Here is a 17104-nt window from a genome sequence, read left to right on the forward strand (position 1 = left end):
TTTGGAAGTCTTAGGGCCAAGCTACAAGTGACGAATGACACTTGAACAGCACGTGGATTGAGTGGAGGGCAAGTGAACAGGGAGAAATACACTTGCCGTTCAAGTGTCATTCGTCACTTGTAGCTTGGCCCTCAGATGCTTCATTAATGAGTTAGGGACCATAGACGTCACGGCTATGTTGTCTTACATCCTATCTGTTGCTTCAAATATGTGCTCCTGTGTGCTACCTGTGCTTCATGTTGTCGAATGTCAATTCTAGAATTGCTTATGTTCTGTTTCAGCATTTCGTCAACTCTGTATTGGATTCTTGCTAATGCTATGTCTTTGTAAACTTGTGTTTATTTATCCTATGGCATTGTTTATGGAAATGTCCTTGACACTGATTGTAATAATCTCACACCATGTAATCCACCTTGAGTCTCAGGGCCAAGCTACACCTGACGAATGACACTTGAACGGCAAGTGTATTTCTCCCTGTTCACTTGCCCTCCACTCAATCCACTTGCTGTTCAAGTGTCATTCGTCATGTGTAGCTTGGCCCTCAGTGAGAAAGGCAGACTACAAACAAACAAACAAACAAACAAACAAACAAACAAACAAACTAACTAACTAACTAACTAACTAACTAACTAACTAACTAACTAACTAACTAACTAACTAACTAACTAACTAACTTGTGGAAGAAGCCGTAATTAGTCAGTGTTGTCCTAATCAATTTGCCATTGTTTCATTACCATATCATAAATACAAGGATTTTTTCTGCTTTTGAAGGTTCCTCTCTCATACCTATACAGTTTCCTCCCAGGTACTGCCCCAAATCACTAACATCATCCTGTGTGCACAGGTGGCCAGTAAAAATGTTTGTGGGCTGCTCAGTTTTGTGGATTCGTTTGCAAAACTGGATCAACTGTCCTGTTTTTACCAATTAATCAATATGCAATTAAAATGTGTACCCACGGTCATCTGTGTGGATATTTTTTGAAGGCATTTAACAAAGATAACAATTCCTCCAACTAATTAGCTCAGATAAATTGTTTGTTGTGGTGATAAATTACCGCTCATTGGAAAGCAACAGTGACAACTCACCCCATGCCGATGACAAAACAGCAGGAGCTTATAGCTAAAAGATGCTCCAAGTGAAGGAAAATGTGGATTGGGCCCAGGGCTTTTTTTCAGCTGGAATGCAGTGGAACGGAGTTCCGGCACCTCTTGAAAATGGTCACATGGCCGGTGGCCCCGCCCCCTGATCTCCAGACGCGGAGGAGAGTTTAGATTGCCCTCTGTGCTGCTCAGCTTCCTTCACCCGGTGTGAGAGGGGTGATTCCCTCGTCCCTCTGGCATTGGGCAAAGTGGGCTTTTTTCCAGTGAACTGATCCTTGCAGCTAACATATATACTGCTCTAGCCTACTCATGTGTACTCTGAAGGAAGCCTCATGACGTTAAGTGGTGCTTACTACCCAGTAAACATGCATAGGTTTCTCTTTTTCCAGAATGAGCATTTGTAAGCTAGAGTTCACTTTATCAGACCCACAAAGGAAAACTGAGGGCCAAGCTACAAGTGATGAATGACACTTGAATGGCAAGTTGATCAAGTGGAGCGCAAGTGGAGGGCAAGTGAACAAGGAGGAATACACTTGCCATTCAAGTGTCATTCGTTACTTGTAGTTTGGCCCTCAGTCAGAAGATAAACAGAAGAAAATATATAAACAGTGGGGCTAAAAGGTCATGAAATGCAGGAGGCAGCAGGCTGTGACAATTGCAAACATATACAAGGCCAGTGACAATTCAAAAAAACCGAATCTGCTGATAATCCAAGCCTCCCTAATTATTGTAAGATATGTTAACATCTGTAATGGATGAGAATGACTTGTCTGTATTTAGGCCCCTGTTGATACCATTTACATAATCCATTTGTTTTATATCAGCTGAATGATGTTTCACTTTATGTATATAATCTGGATTCTGACCCATGGAAGTGTTTTCTGTAATAAATCTGCTGGTTTTAAGGTGTCACAAAACTCTTTTTTTCTATTTGGGCGAGTTGTCATTTCCTCTTAGAGCAAAGGGAGCATAATATATTCAGAACTTCATGATTTTTGACCAGCAGCCACAGTAGAAACATTGCAATTGTGCAAATCTCCCTCTCACTCTTTTTTTTTTTAAATTGGTCTGGACTGCCTGTCAGCACAGACTGGAAAAGGAAAAGGGGGGGGGATGGGGATGGGCTCAGTGGGGAGGCGTTTCCCAACTGGTGAAGCATTCCCAATAGTTCCCAATCGTCTCCAGTCGTTCCCATGAACCGCTTAAAAAGCATCATTAAGTGGAATAAACGGAACTCCACGATTGCGGAATTATACAGGCATGCAAGGGTTTTAGCGGAAGAAAAACGATAGTATGTGCAAGGTTTGCACTACACTAAGGGCCAAGCTACAAGTGACGAATGACACTTGAACGGCAAGTGGATCGAGTAGAGCGCAAGTGAACAGGGAGAAATACACTTGCCGTTCAAGTGCCATTTGTCACTTTTAGCTTGGCCCTAAGGCAGTGTGAAAATGGCCCCTTTCTGCTTTACTTGGCTCAAATGACTAAGTAAGGACCGCCCTACAAACCTCCTTAAAAATCTCAAAGCAGTTGACAATTCTGCTATTTATGAGAAGTCTGAAATGGAGAAATATTCATAATGTTGCATATGTAGGCAGGGAGGGGAGGCAGAGTACTGAATTCCAGGAAGAATGGCGCGTGCTGGCCTTGACCCAACTGTAATAGTGGGCAACTAGCCACGCATAATAGCCGGTGGACCTCCGATGTAGATATACGTCCCTATTTAGATCTGACGTTGCATCCAGGTGAGACTCAAGATGCAGATTGCATCAGCAAAAGGTACCAACGACTGATTACTGTGGATCTCCCTGGAGCAAGCAGCTATTTCTTTGGACTTTTTGATTTAGTGGGGTTTTTTTTTTTAGATCAGCGAGGGTTGGAGAGAACAGTTCACTTACATATACTGTTGTGCCCTTCCAAGTACTGTTTGAACTGGGATTGGTGAAGGATAATTCTGGTATGCTGCTCACACACTAGTGCAAAAAAAAGACCATAAGGGTACAAAGAAGCTAATGATTCTGTACTTTTATAGAGCCACGCTGTTGGCTTTCTGTAACTGTTCTTTTCTCCTCCAGTTTCTTAATCATCCTGCTGGGCCCACGGTCGTGTTGCTTCTCTGTGCGTACACACATACGCTCCTGAACACACACACACACAGCAATTTTGAAGACTGGAACTTCTGGCAGAACAAAGCAAACTGGCAGGACAGCTTTTGGCAGAACACAGCAAACATGTGCCACAGCAGCAAGCACCAGGGACAAATGAAGGAAAGCCCCTGTAATGGGGCAGGGTGGTGGAGGAAAACGTTCAGAGTGCAGCTTTTCCTTGGTGGTCATGCTGCAAAGGAAAATAAAGGGCCTTAAAGTAAAAAAATAAATAAATCATGAATGCTAGATTTATCCAGGAAGGTGATCTTAGGGTTGTGATCAAAAACTCATTCAATATGCAACAACAGGGGGAGGGCAAAGGCAGCCATTTGTTTTATATACATTTAACCAGTTCTAGTAATTCTTCGCAATGATGTACAAATCCGGTGCTCGCAATTTGAAATGACTGTACACACGAAGCTGCCTTGCGCTGGGTCATGCTGTTGGTTTGTCAAGGTCAGGGTTGCTTACTCTGCCTGGAAGTGGCTCTCCAGGGACTCAGGTAGAGGTCTTTGACATTGCCTGGTCCTTTTAGCTGGATATGTCTGGGATTAAACCAGAGAATTTCTGTAGATGCTTTAGCGATGAGTCACAGCCCCTCCTGGAAGTGAACATGAAATGTCAAACATCAATGCCATTATATAAAGCTGTGTTATGGGCCACATTAGAAACAGGGTGTGTAATTCTGGTGGCCCTATTTCAGAAAAGATATTCTAGGACGACCAAATGTACAGAAAAGGGCGACCAGAAAGGTCCAAGGAAAAAAGCTCAACTATCCCAAGATCTCTAGTTTGGGCTTTTTAAAAATAAAAGATTCATGGAAGATAGTCGACTAATATCTATAGGCCATGGTAGCTAAACAGAACTTCCATGTGCAGAAGCAATGCGTGACTATCGCATGCCATGAGCAAATAGCAGAGGACAATCTTCACAGTTTATGCCCCACCACTTACGACCTTCCCAGAGGTATCTAGCTAGCCCGGCTACTCTTGGAAAGAGAATGCTGGATTATATAGACCTTTGGCTTGATTGCAGGGATACCCTTAAGATAACTTAGCATGTTTTAAATAACGGACATTTGCAGATGTGTAGAAGCTTTGTTGAAGAGCCCCGTGGTGCAGAGTGGTAAGCTGCAGTACTGCAGCCCAAGCTCTGCTCATGACTGGAGTTCAATCCTGGTGGAAGCCGGGTTCAGGTAGCCGGCCCAAGGTTGAGTCAGCCTTCCATCCTTCCGAGATCGGTAAAATGAGTACCCAGTTTCCTGGAGGTAAAGTGTAGACGACTGGGGAAGGCAATGGCAAACCACCCCATAAAAAGTCTGCCAAGAAAAGGTGATGCGACATCCCCCTGTGGGTCAGTAATGACTTGGTGCATGCACAGAGGACTGACTACCTAGAAGCTTTGTACTGGGACTCTGGAATCAGGAAGCCTGGAATACAATAGACATGATTGCCCCTCAGCATTCTCTCTGTCACACCGGAGCTTGATTGCCCCCCCCCCCCCCGTTCACAACGGAAATTGAGGATCGGAAGCACAAAGGAAGATGATTAGAGGTGGGGTGGGCTTTGAGTCTGGGAGATTTTCAGTCTCAGCAAGAAAGGTGTGTCATAAACAACAATAAAGTAAACCGATAGTGGAGGAAAATTTGGGCTGCGTATGACCAAACACAAGTTTGAACAAATTTGAAAACATTCTTTGCGGCGGGGAAGGCAGTGAAGTAACGATTCTCCTCGACTATCATTGCAATGGTGCAGAGCACAAGGGTGCTGTTTGGGAGATCAAGAAATCTTTTACAAGCTGGAATCTCAGAGCAAAGAGAAGGCCCCTCGACAGCTTGTTGTGTGACCCATTTGCAAGGTGTTTTGTGAACAAAATCACTCGAAAGGACCTTAGGTAGCAGAGCTGGCCAAAAAACCTCTGCTCAAGATCCTGAAGAAATATCAGTATTTTAAGTCAATAGTTCCTACTGAGCAGCTGCAGACCCTCAGAAGGGTGGTGTGAATCCAGAAGTGACATCATCGTGTCAGGGTAACACTCTAGAGTTCTACCATAAAGTTTCAGTGGAATCCTAAGGCTTGATGCAGTGATATAGCTCTGGGTTTGCACTGGAAATAATGTCATGCTCTCAGACAACCAACATTTTAAATGTCCCTGCCCACCCAAGCCACTGGTTGCCAGAATTCAGCAAGATGGGCTAATAGTCTGATTAGGTATAAGGTAGCCTCATAGACGTATCCCCTTCCTCCACTTCCATTTATGCTTGGCCACACTTCTCTGGTGCTGTCAGGCTTGATTGACACATGCATGAAGACGAGATAAGAATAAGGTGACAGAATGATGAAGTGATAGAATAGGTGACATTATTTCAGACTGCAAGAGAAGGACCATGGAGAGTTTCATTTTGCAAAGCTCCCTGCAAACAGAAAACCTGGCACAGTAAACCAAGAGAAAGGGTAGAGGCTGGCTCCCTGTTGTTCTTATTATCCTGTTTGCATAGAGTTGTTTATGGCAAGGAGCATTCAAAGTTGTCATCCATCACCTGAAATCTATTCCACTGCCTCATTCTCTGGCATGGGTAAACCCGGCCTCTAGGGAATGGGTACATTTTTTAGGAAAATGGGGTAAGTCATGCTATAGGTTATGGAAAAAGCACTGAGTGGATGCTGTTTCAAATGGTGTGTGATAACGGTAACTTGCCCCTTGGTGGCTGTAATGAGGGAGTCCTTTAAAAAGTAATGTCTTCTCCCACAAAAACTAAGATGATAGACTGCACCATGTCAGTTAAATGTGTTTGGATCAGTGGTTGGCCACCACTTTCTCCATTGTCCCCGACATGTTTTACCAGGGCTTTTTTTCTGGGAAAAGAGGTGGTGGATCTCAAGACCATGCAATGATGTCACTTTGGATCAGCTGGGACTAGGAGGGAGTTTTTCAACGTTTAAATCGCCCTCGGCGAAAATGGTCACATGGCCGGTGGCTCCGCCCCCCTGATCTCCAAACAGAGGGGAGTTTAGATTGCCCTTCGCACTGCGGAGGGCAATCTAAACTCCCCTCTGTCTGGAGATCAGGGGGTGGGGCCACCAGCCATGTGACCATTTTTAAGAGGTGCCAGAACTCCGTTCCACTGGGTTCCCGCTGAAAAAAAGCCCTGTGTTTTACTGACAAGACTGAAACATAAATGTAACTGAGTAAATGAAGAGAAAATGCTCTCTCTTGCTGTCTCCCATGCCTGAAGCTTACATTTCCAACAGGGGATTTCTGCATTTAGGGTCAGAAAAGGAGACTTCTTCCCTTAAAATAATTAAGGGTGCTTTCTGTCATTATTAGTTTCAAAAAACAGATGGTGGCTCATCATTCTCTTTCTGGCAGATTTTGCAAAGCACAACACACTTCAGTTTATGCTTGTATTTTTCCCCTCTGTTGAGGGGAGGGGGTTAATTATGAAACAAGTACAAGATTAAACATTTCTCCCCAGTACTGCTGCTTCAATCAAAATCAGGGCAGCTGTCTTAAACAACAAACAAAAATGTCTAGAGATCTCACCACAAACATTGCATACTGTTAGGGCCCTTGATTCCCCAAATACTTTCCTTCACTCATTCTGCTAATGAATGATAAAACAGATCTGAAAATAAAATGAACTCTGGCAGGCAGGATTGCTTTCCTAGAGCCAAGGAAGGCACATAACATGGTGGCAAATGAGGAGTGTGTGTGTTTTGTGACAGAAATCTATAGTTAAAGAGTTTGGCAGCGAGCTTCAGCTTATCATATTCAGCCCTCCCTTTTTCCTCGCTGGAAAAAAAAATCCCGCCATCTTCAGTCCCTTTTCCCAACACAGCATCTTACCACTTTGTTCTCTTTGTAAACTTGTAAGCCAGTTTTCAATTGTGGAGGAGAATTCTTTCTGGAGCGGGGAAGGAGTGGGACAAAAAGTGTGATCTCAAGCACAGTTCATGGTTCTTTGAAACGCATCTACTACACTGGATCAGTGAGAGAAAAGAGAAACCAGAAGCGGAACTGGTCTGGGATCCCTGTGTTTAGTTCATTACCCAATGCTGATCTTTGCTGTCAGGTTCCATGGCACAGGGGTGCTTTGCTAGGCTTGCTGGCACATGCCTACCACCATCTGCATTTCACCCTCCTCCTTGGCCATTCAACTCCATACCATCTAGTTTATTGACTTGATTCATGTTGTAAATGAACTCGGCGAATACCTCTCATGTTTCCCGGGGACATTCCCACCTGCCTATGCTAGTTCGCCTCATCTCACCCTTGTCAGGAGTGGTTCACACAGTGCTTTCCCACCAGACCCTTTTGACCATTGTCGAGTGAGAAACGGGTCCTGCACGTCCGTCAATGGCTATCACTTGCTAGCGTTTCTTCCTCCTTGTTCAGTGTTTTGCTTGCTGTGATCTACCATGTTGTTTTGAAGATCCTCCCATTCTCTCAAGGGACACTGTTTACAGGGTACGTTTTCTCATGAGAAAAGTGCACTGGAGACTTAAAATATTTTTTTTGCAACATATTTACAAAAGATAGAGTCCAAATGAGGTTTCCCCAGTGTAAACTACAAAACCAACAGTGGTAAAACCACAACTGGAGGAATGAAAGTGACCAAAGCTCAATTTAGCAAAGTCCAACTGCAAAATTTATACGTGTTGTCAATCAGAAATATAAAGTGCATAAGTGCATCAATAAATATCATGAAGTATGTACAATCCAAGAACATTTCAGTTGATGAGTAAAACATTCATTAAATACAATAAATACATATCTAGAATGATGAAATAAATATCTTAGAATAAATAGCGGCTGCCACGATAGCTCAATGCAAAGAATGACAATTTAAAGGTAAAGCTGTCTCCTTTTCTCTTTCTCTGAGAGCCAAACCAAACGAGACGAATTACTCGTGGATATGCAAGTGGCGGTAATCATGTCCGTTCTTACCTTCTCATGTGCAGTTATCCCCTTGTGAGCCCGTGTCCTGTACCCTTACTCTGTACACATGATATTGTGGTCACTGCTGCGAGTGTCCCCGATGAACATCATTGAAGATCCATTGAGAAGAAAAGCTCCAGGGAAGAAATCCGTGTTCAAGGTAAGTGTACAAATAACAACGGATAACTAATTTTGTTTTCCTCTTTTTTTTCAGGTGGAGTTGTATACTTCAGGGGCACTACAGGCTCACACCTAGTTAGCCCAACAAGGGGCCGGCTACATGAACCACATGTTTCATCATAAGACTTCCTCAGGGGCAATACTGTAGTCCACCCAAATTATATCACTGACAACGTTAGTCTCTCTTGCACCTCATTCAACGGCCGTATATATTTACAAAAAGCACAGATAAAACCCCAGGCAAGCTTTTTTGATACTAGACAGCATTAGCTCACTCTCACAATCAGCATGCCATTAAACACACACACACACACACACACACACACACACACACACACACACACCACCACCACCACCACCAGTTGTGAAACCTCCAATTTCTGTCTCATTTGCTAACTGTTCCAACTTCAAATCTCTTTCTCTACAACCATGCACATACGCATCAGCAAAGGCAGCCTACTGGCCTTAACATCGAACCTGACTGGAAGAGGTTTCAGTAGCTAGTAGACACCAGCCATTACTAGCCATTCAGCAAGCACCTTCTAGCTGTTAGCACCCATTGAGGAACTGTAGTTAGCTGGTAGCGATACTCAGGATCAGAGAACAGGCTATCTCCTCGCTTGATGGGAGACGGCAGCATTCCCCGTTGCATCATGCTGCTATAAGATGCGCGTCGGATCTGTGATCTGTCTACCACAGCAACGTCCTTGCGGCTCTTCCTTTCTTCTCCATTTCATTTTTTGTCACACCCCATGCATTAAATCTCACCTCCAGAATTTTAAAGTGACTTAGGATCTTGTTCGATTAGCATAAATATTTCTGCTTATAAGTAGTATGAGTGGATAGATTCAAATGAGCAAGAATAATCTGGACAGCATGTAAATTTGCATGTTGCCATCTATACCCTGCCTTGAAGGCGTACTGGGGAAAGACACTAACTACAGTTTTGAAACACTTATGTTCTTCTCTGCCGGTTTGGCTTTGGGGAGGGCTGCTTTCTGCTTTCAGAAGAAGCTGGACTTGCACAGTATTGACTGGCACTTACAGTTGCCAACTGCCAGGTGGAGCCTGGAGATCTCCTCGAATTACAAGTGATCTCCAGATCTGTTCCTCTAGAGCAAATGGCTACTTTGGAGGAAGGGCTCTATGTGATTATACCTCACTAAGGTCCATCCCCAAATCCTACCCTCCCCAGGCTTCACCCCCAAATTTCCAGGAATTTTCCAAACTGGAGTTGGCAACCCTACTGCCCTTGACTCAATCAGGAAGCTTCCTCGCCTTGGCCAAAGCAGGTCTGTGCGCAGCACTGATTGGCTAGCCCTGATGTCAAATCAGTTGAGGAGGTGCTTCCCCCGTCTTTGTGGGAGTGGACTTCAAAGCGCAAATGAACAGATGGAAAGACTTTTTAAACTAAAGTTTTTGAGCAATGGTTTATTCAGATGACCATGCAGGCTGCAGGCACAGTGAAACTCAAATGAAAAACGAAGTGGAGAGCTAACCTTCACCATTGTTGAGGTTTCAGTTATTGGCTTTCACTTCTAAAACCAGATACAGGTGAAGGAAGGGGAAAGCAGAGGTTGCTCCACAACCATAAAACTGGTATTCATTTTGAGCTCCTCTACCTTTTAAAACGTATAAGGTGGTATGCTGCATTAACCATACTAACAGTTCTAATAATAAAGTCCATTGCCTTTTCTGTGTTATCTGTTATTTTTAAGGATGAACCTGGCAACAACATCTAATTGCCAGCTTTTCTAAGCCAGGTGTTCTCTGTCCCATAATATCCTTGCAGCTTCACTGTAAAAGATAATCCAAAGGGAAGTAAATAGCAAGTATCCTCATAATTGCTGATGTCTGACCAAGTGCCTGGCATCATGCAGGGGAAATAAGGAGTGTGTGAAAAAATGAATTACTAGGTGGGAAGAAGAAGACAAGATTTTCTGGAAAAGTCAATAAAGCTTGGAAAAGTGAAAGGCAGTAGGAAAAGACCAAGATATAAAACGAGATGGCTGGACTCAATCAAAAAAGCCACGTCCTCTGGTTTGCAGGATCTGAGCAAGTCTGTTAATGAGATGACATTTTGGAGGTCTTTCATTCATAGGGTCGCCATAGGTCAGAGGTGACTTGACAGCACATAACACACACACACACACTGGTGGGGAAAGGACTACTCTTGATCTTCTCCGACTCCGCTTGACATACCCATTTTATGACTTATTATGTGTATTTTTATCTCATTCTTTCTTCAAGTATGGCTGATTCAAGGTGATCCAGTGAGCTTTATGATAGAGATTTGAACCTCTGCCTTTTTTTTTTGTCATACTCTGGCACTCTAACCACTATGCCCACACTAGTTCTCTCATTTGTGCTTCCACCACACCAGTCTCTCCTCCTTCGCATGCATTTTTGTTTGCTCCTTCTCTTACTCACCTACCCCAAAACTCCAATCTCCAACATTTATTTCTTGGTCACACTTAGCACGACACAAATAGAATGTTTGGAACTGGCTTCTATTGAGAGACATTGCATCACTTCGAAGTTAACATAAAGAACATAAGCCCACCTGTGTTGACGATATAAGTAGAATTGGCACCTTTCAACTGAGTAAATTACAGCCAACACAGCTAGAGCTGCTAGCAAAATTTGCCCTTTGTGGAATTATTGTTATTTTTGTTAAATAGCACTGATGAAAACCAGATCACTAATAGCAAATGTCCGTTCTAGGCTGCACAGCATTTTTTAAACTAAGTAACAACCCTTACATTATGTTTGAAGAAAACAATTTACTAGGGGTTTTTTTTTTGTACAGCACATTCGTTGTTCCTTCTTGCTTTTTACAAAAGATTTTATCTCGTGCTTATTTTTGAACAAACAAACAAAAAAATGGACAAACTTCATTCACGGTATGTTTTCTAATTATTACAGAGAGCCCCCGGAATACAAACTGTCTGCAAAAATTATGAACGGGTAGGAACCCTACACTGAAGTGGAGAGCTGAGCTTGAAAGTCAAGTAAAGAAGATATAAATCTGGTGTGTGGGTGTTTTGTTCATTTTAAATTGCCTGATATAAGTAAGATAGAAGGGGGGGGGGAGGAAAGAAAACTTAGCTCAGTTTATGAGTATCCTGCACTTTCTTTAATTGATGGTATATTTGTTACGAGGGCACAACATATCTAAGAAACGACCAGTGCGATCCTAAATAGAGTTACACCCACTTGAATCAGTTGGTTTAGAAGGGTATAAATGCTTAAGATGGCACTGTATGTCTTCCCATTTAGTAGCTCAGGAATCTTAATATCTGTTTGCAAAGTCAGGAAAGATTGCCAGGGCACACAATGAAATGTTTCCTCATTGGCTACCTTTCCAGTGTACAATCCCCAGAATACACAACACAGCCAAAATCTAGGTCTGGAATTACACCTTATCCAAAAAAGCTACATTTCCAACCCCCCAATCCCAGTTCTGTAACATATGCTACAATTTACTGTGCATTATGACAACTTTAATAATGGCTGATTCCGCTCACCTTGGATAAAGCACTTTCAATGCACTTTATCAATCGTTTGAGGTGGATTTTTTGTTCTGCACACAAAAAAATCTGTTTCAAATGATCTATAAAGAGGATTGGAAGTGCATTATCCAATGTGTGTGGAATCACTCAATGATAATAATCAGGGGTTTTTTTCTGGGAAAAGAGGTGGTGGAACTCTCAGGAGGGAAATGAGGAAGAAACACATGGGATTCTTTCAATAATATTTTCAATCACTATTGCCGAGTATTTTCAAGAGGTGCTGGAACTCTGTTCCACCGTGTTCCCGCTGAAAAAAGCCCTGACAACAACAACAACAACATTCGATTTATATACTGCCCTTCAGGACAACTTAATGCCCACTCAGAGCGGTTTACAAAGTATGTTATTATTATCTTTAGGACAATCATCCTGTGAGGTAGGTGGGGCTGCGAGAGCTCTGAGAGAGCTGTGACAAGCCCAAGGTCACGCAGCTGGCTTCAAGTGGAGGAGTGAGGAATCAAACCCTGCTCTCCAGATTAGAGTCCTGCATTCTTAACCACTACACCAAACTGGAAGAGTGCTTGGACCCATCCCTGCTTCACACCAAATGGAAGAGGTGAAGGCACAGGCAACCCCCCCCCCCACATTATGAGTTATGAGTCGAGGCAAGTCGCACTAACATTACAGAAGAGGGGGGGAAAGATGGCACGCCGTAGCTCTGTTCCAGGTAACGTGGAGTTCTACTACCTTCCAGAATGGGTATCAGACTTTTTCATTCAAATTGACTTTGGGTAGAGAGGGATAGGGTTGGAGAGGAGGGAATGGTGGTTTCCCCCAATGCCATTTGGAGTTTTGTGATTCATGTACTTGATTACCTCATTTATGTAGGATTGCCAAGGGGCTATACTTCATAATACACCCTAATTCTAATGCAGGCCATCTTTGTTCCAATATTAAGATATCTGCAGTAAGTGCCCCAGAGGTTATTAGTTAATTTTCTTTTTATTTGATAAGTTTTTTACCTCAAGACGATGTTAATATTAACATCAAAACATTGGCCCTTTTCACACTGCTTACCTGCTGCCGCAACGACACAAAATATCACGCAAAAAACGCGGAACATTGTGTTTTCTCACGCAAGATTTGCACGACATCACACAAATCTTGCGCGAGAAAACGCGATGTTCCGTGGTTTTTGCGCAATATTTCACATCATTGTGGCAGCAGGTAAGCAGTGTGAAAAGGGTCATTGTTTTATAAATAAAAGATACTTGTGGAATATTATTGAGACTCTCTTCCAGAGCCATACCATCTACTTCAGGAATGGATGCTAAACATTTCTAATTGCTATTATTTTTTTAAAAAATACTCTTTCTATTGAGGAGAAGGACAACTATTTATTTATTTTTAATTAGGAGATTTATATAATAAAGAGATAAAGATACAATTACTCAAAAACTAGGTAACAAACAAAAATAACAAACCATACAAACAGAACATAGACTAAACACAGAAGGGAAAGAAAAAAACTATAGAAACTAAAAGGAAGATTCCGATTTTCTCTGCGGCAAATATTAACGGTTGACAACCCTATGACTGGCCCAAATGACCTTTACGGTAGAGTAGCAATTAGAATTATGGTCTCACTGATCTTACTTCAGTTTTAACTTAGAGCCGAACCACATGATACAAATTACACATGAATGATACGAAAACGCACTTACACGTGTTGTGTAACACTTACAATGTTGTTTTCAACTACACGTGCCAGGAATGCAGGACCTCCCGTCGAACCTGTGTTCGCGGTAGCACGGGTTTTCTCTGCATTCCTCCAAGATGCAGGAAGGATATCCCATCATGCATCTGCACTCTGCGCATAGATGTGAGCACCATCTACCCACAGTTCTGAGATCACGGTGGAGCGAGCTGCAGATAGGAAGCGGAAGATCCAGGAAAAAAGGACACTCTGCATTGTCGACTTACTGGTTGCAACCGTGAACATGCGCCATCGTGGCCACACTGGAGCATAACATTAAGAATCTGTGCCTGGACCAGAACACGCGCTCATCGAGAGAATGTTGGATATGGGCATTTGGGGTAAGGCAGGACTCCTGACACTCGCTCGGTCTCGTGTAATTCGTATCATGTGGTTCAGCCCTGAGTCAAGGCAGTTCCTGCAGAATAGCTGGATTCATGAACCTCACAGTTTGGGTAAGTGGATATGTGAGAAGATGGCACTGCATATCCTGTTAACTGAGACTATTTAGGGCTTTATAGTTCTTGAATTGGCCCGTACGCAAACTAGAAGCCAATGAAGTTGTAACAGAACAGGTGTGACATGCTCATTAGGTCGGGTTCCCGTAAGGACACCAATTAGAGTTTGTGTCCTAAGCTAAGTGAACTTTCTGAACCATATTCAAGGGCAACCTAACATACGAAAGTAGTCCTGTCTGGATGTTATTACAGAATGTGTAACAAACAGCATATTATCTTTTTTTGCTCCACAGTTGGAAAACCACCCTAATCTGGGGAAAAACTACTTCCACCATCTGTGTTTCTTTCCAAAAATACTGTCAAAACGGCATCCCTGCTTTTTCAGGGCAAGTGTAACTCTGTCCCGAATACAGCTGTTCCAAATGTTGCACTTCTTTCTCCAGGGATATTGTTTTTGGTAGAAGGGAAGAAGCCCAAGAAAACTGTAGAGCTAAACTTCTTCCTCTTGGGTTGCTGCTACCTTTACTTTCATATTGAGTTGCAATCTGACAACAGAGGGCGGCATCAACAAAACACTCCTTTAAGAACCCTTTTTTTGTGTGTGTCAGTGGAACCAAAATCCCACGCCCCAACTGAAAACAAAGTAAGGTGAGGAACAAATGATAATATCCCACATAGATCCTGTACATCCAACCTGTCTCAATCCCAGGAAGGATGCCCTGAGGGAAGGGCAAAGATAACGTGCATATCTTAACTGCAGTTTAGGGGGGGGAAATCGCTCGTGGAAAAGTATTTATACAAACAAACATCATTACCACATGAAAATGAGAATCATAGCATATAGTGAGTGTGGGAAGTGACAGTTTTAAGGGGTGAAAATAATTGAAAACCAGTATATTTCACAAGGCTTTTGAGTGTTAAAAACAGGTCTGAGGTGTGTTGCTAGACTGCTGACTACACTTTTCTTAATTGTTTTTTTAAAAAAATGTTATTGTATTTTATAGTGGCTTTATGTTGCTTTACGATGTTAAAGCAACATTATGAGTGCTCCTGGAAGGCAAAAAGCAAACGGCAGGTTTTAAATAAATAAAATAAAGAAATGAAATGATAGGTAGAATATGACTGACTGAGAGGTAAGAGAAGAATGACAGCCAGGCAATCGTAAGAAAATCTATCATATGCAGTCAATCTGCTAGGCACCTTGGGTTTCTCCTTTCTAGCAATTAATTTTATTATTTTTTTTTTACAAAACAGGAGCGCTGCTTCAGTCCCTGCCTCTGAAACCGCCATCCCATTAAGCTATATGAGCAACTTTGAACTACATATTCATGGTGGGGGGACACTTCCCATAAAGACACATTGAAACAAAGGCTGTGATTGAATCAATGTCTACGGGGGGCTCTTGACAAGTCACAGACGAACAGTAGTTTCACAGAGAAGTGTTCTATTAGTGTCAACCACTACTGAGAATAAATACAGCTTTTCCTTAGTGTCTGCTGAGAGAGAACCAAGAGACAGGTGACAAAACATACTTTTAAACATCCCCCCCCCCTCTGAATAGCTATAAATGTAATAATGAGTCATTAGTAAAATAACAGTTTGGAACTGGAAGAAAGGATTTGCTTGTGATATTTTTGGGCTAAGTTGCTCTGAGGTTCTGTGCCAAGCTATGTGGGATTTTGAGGAGAATCTAGCTTCAATTATCAATTAAAAGGGCATAGGCTTGCTTCTTGCAATCGCTTCGCTTGCCTGCTTTTTTAACTATCAAAATTCAAGTTACGTATGAACAACTTTCCTTCACTTGGACATGTTAAGCTGACAGCAGATTTTGTCTTTTGCTAAAAGTGAGGGCAGTGAGATTTCTCCTCAGTAAAATTCTGCATCTGCTAAGATATAAAAGGCAATCGCCAGTGTGGTATAGCGGTTGGATTAGGACCAAAGATGCCCAGGTTTGAACACACCATTCAGCCATGAAACTCTGTGACTGACCTCGAGCCAGTCAGGATCTCACACAGGGTTGCTGTGACGGTAAAATGTAGGTTGCTTTGAGGAAGGGTAAGATTAATTTTATAAAAACCAAATCTATTGTAGTGGACCGCTTCTTGGTTCTCCTGAGAGGGTGGGTTATTTATTTATTTTATTTTTATGGTCCACCTTTCTCACTGAGAGCGGGACCACAAGTGACGCCTGACACAGGTTGGACACTTGTCAGCTTCCCTCAAGTTTTGATGGGAAATGTAGGTGTCCCGGTCTTGCAGCTTCGCTCTCCGACTGCTGTCCAACGGACTTTTCAACTGTCACTTGTCCAACATTCCGCCAAGCTGCCTACATTTCCCATCAAAACTTGAGGGAAGCTGACTAGTGTCCAACCTGTGTCAGGCGTCACTTGTGGTCCCGCTCTGAGACTCAAGAAGGATTACACATTGTAAGAGTAGTACAGTCAGTATCAAGGACAGTTTTGTAAGCAATGCCATAGAGTAAATAACAACAACAACAACATTTGATTTATATACCACTCTTCAGGATGACTTAACACCCACTCAGAGTGTTTTACAAAGCATGTTATTATCCCCACAACAAAACACCCTGTGAGGTGGGTGGAGCTGAGAGAGCTAGAAGCTGTGACTGACCCAAGGTCACCCAGCTGGCTTCAAGTGGAGGAGTGAGGAATCAAACCCAGTTCTCCAGATTAGAGTCCTGTGCTCTTAACCACTACACCAAATAAATGCAAGTTTACAAAGACATAACATTAGAAAGAATCAATGCAGAGTTGAAGAAATGCTGAAACAGAACATAAGCGATTCTAGGACTGGCATAGAAGCACAAATTTAAAGCAACAGATAGTACGTAAAGCAACATAATGGTGAAGTCCGTGGGTGAAGTCTATGGTCCTGGAGCATTTGAGACACCTCCTTACAATACGAAAGCCTTTTTGAATAATTTGGTTTGCATCATTTGCAGAAAGCTAGGAGAGTAGGGGCTCTCCTAACCTCCTTGGACAGGCTGTTCCAC

The sequence above is a fragment of the Eublepharis macularius genome, chromosome 19 (assembly GCF_028583425.1).
Source record: "Eublepharis macularius isolate TG4126 chromosome 19, MPM_Emac_v1.0, whole genome shotgun sequence".
Lineage (NCBI taxonomy): Eukaryota > Metazoa > Chordata > Lepidosauria > Squamata > Eublepharidae > Eublepharis > Eublepharis macularius.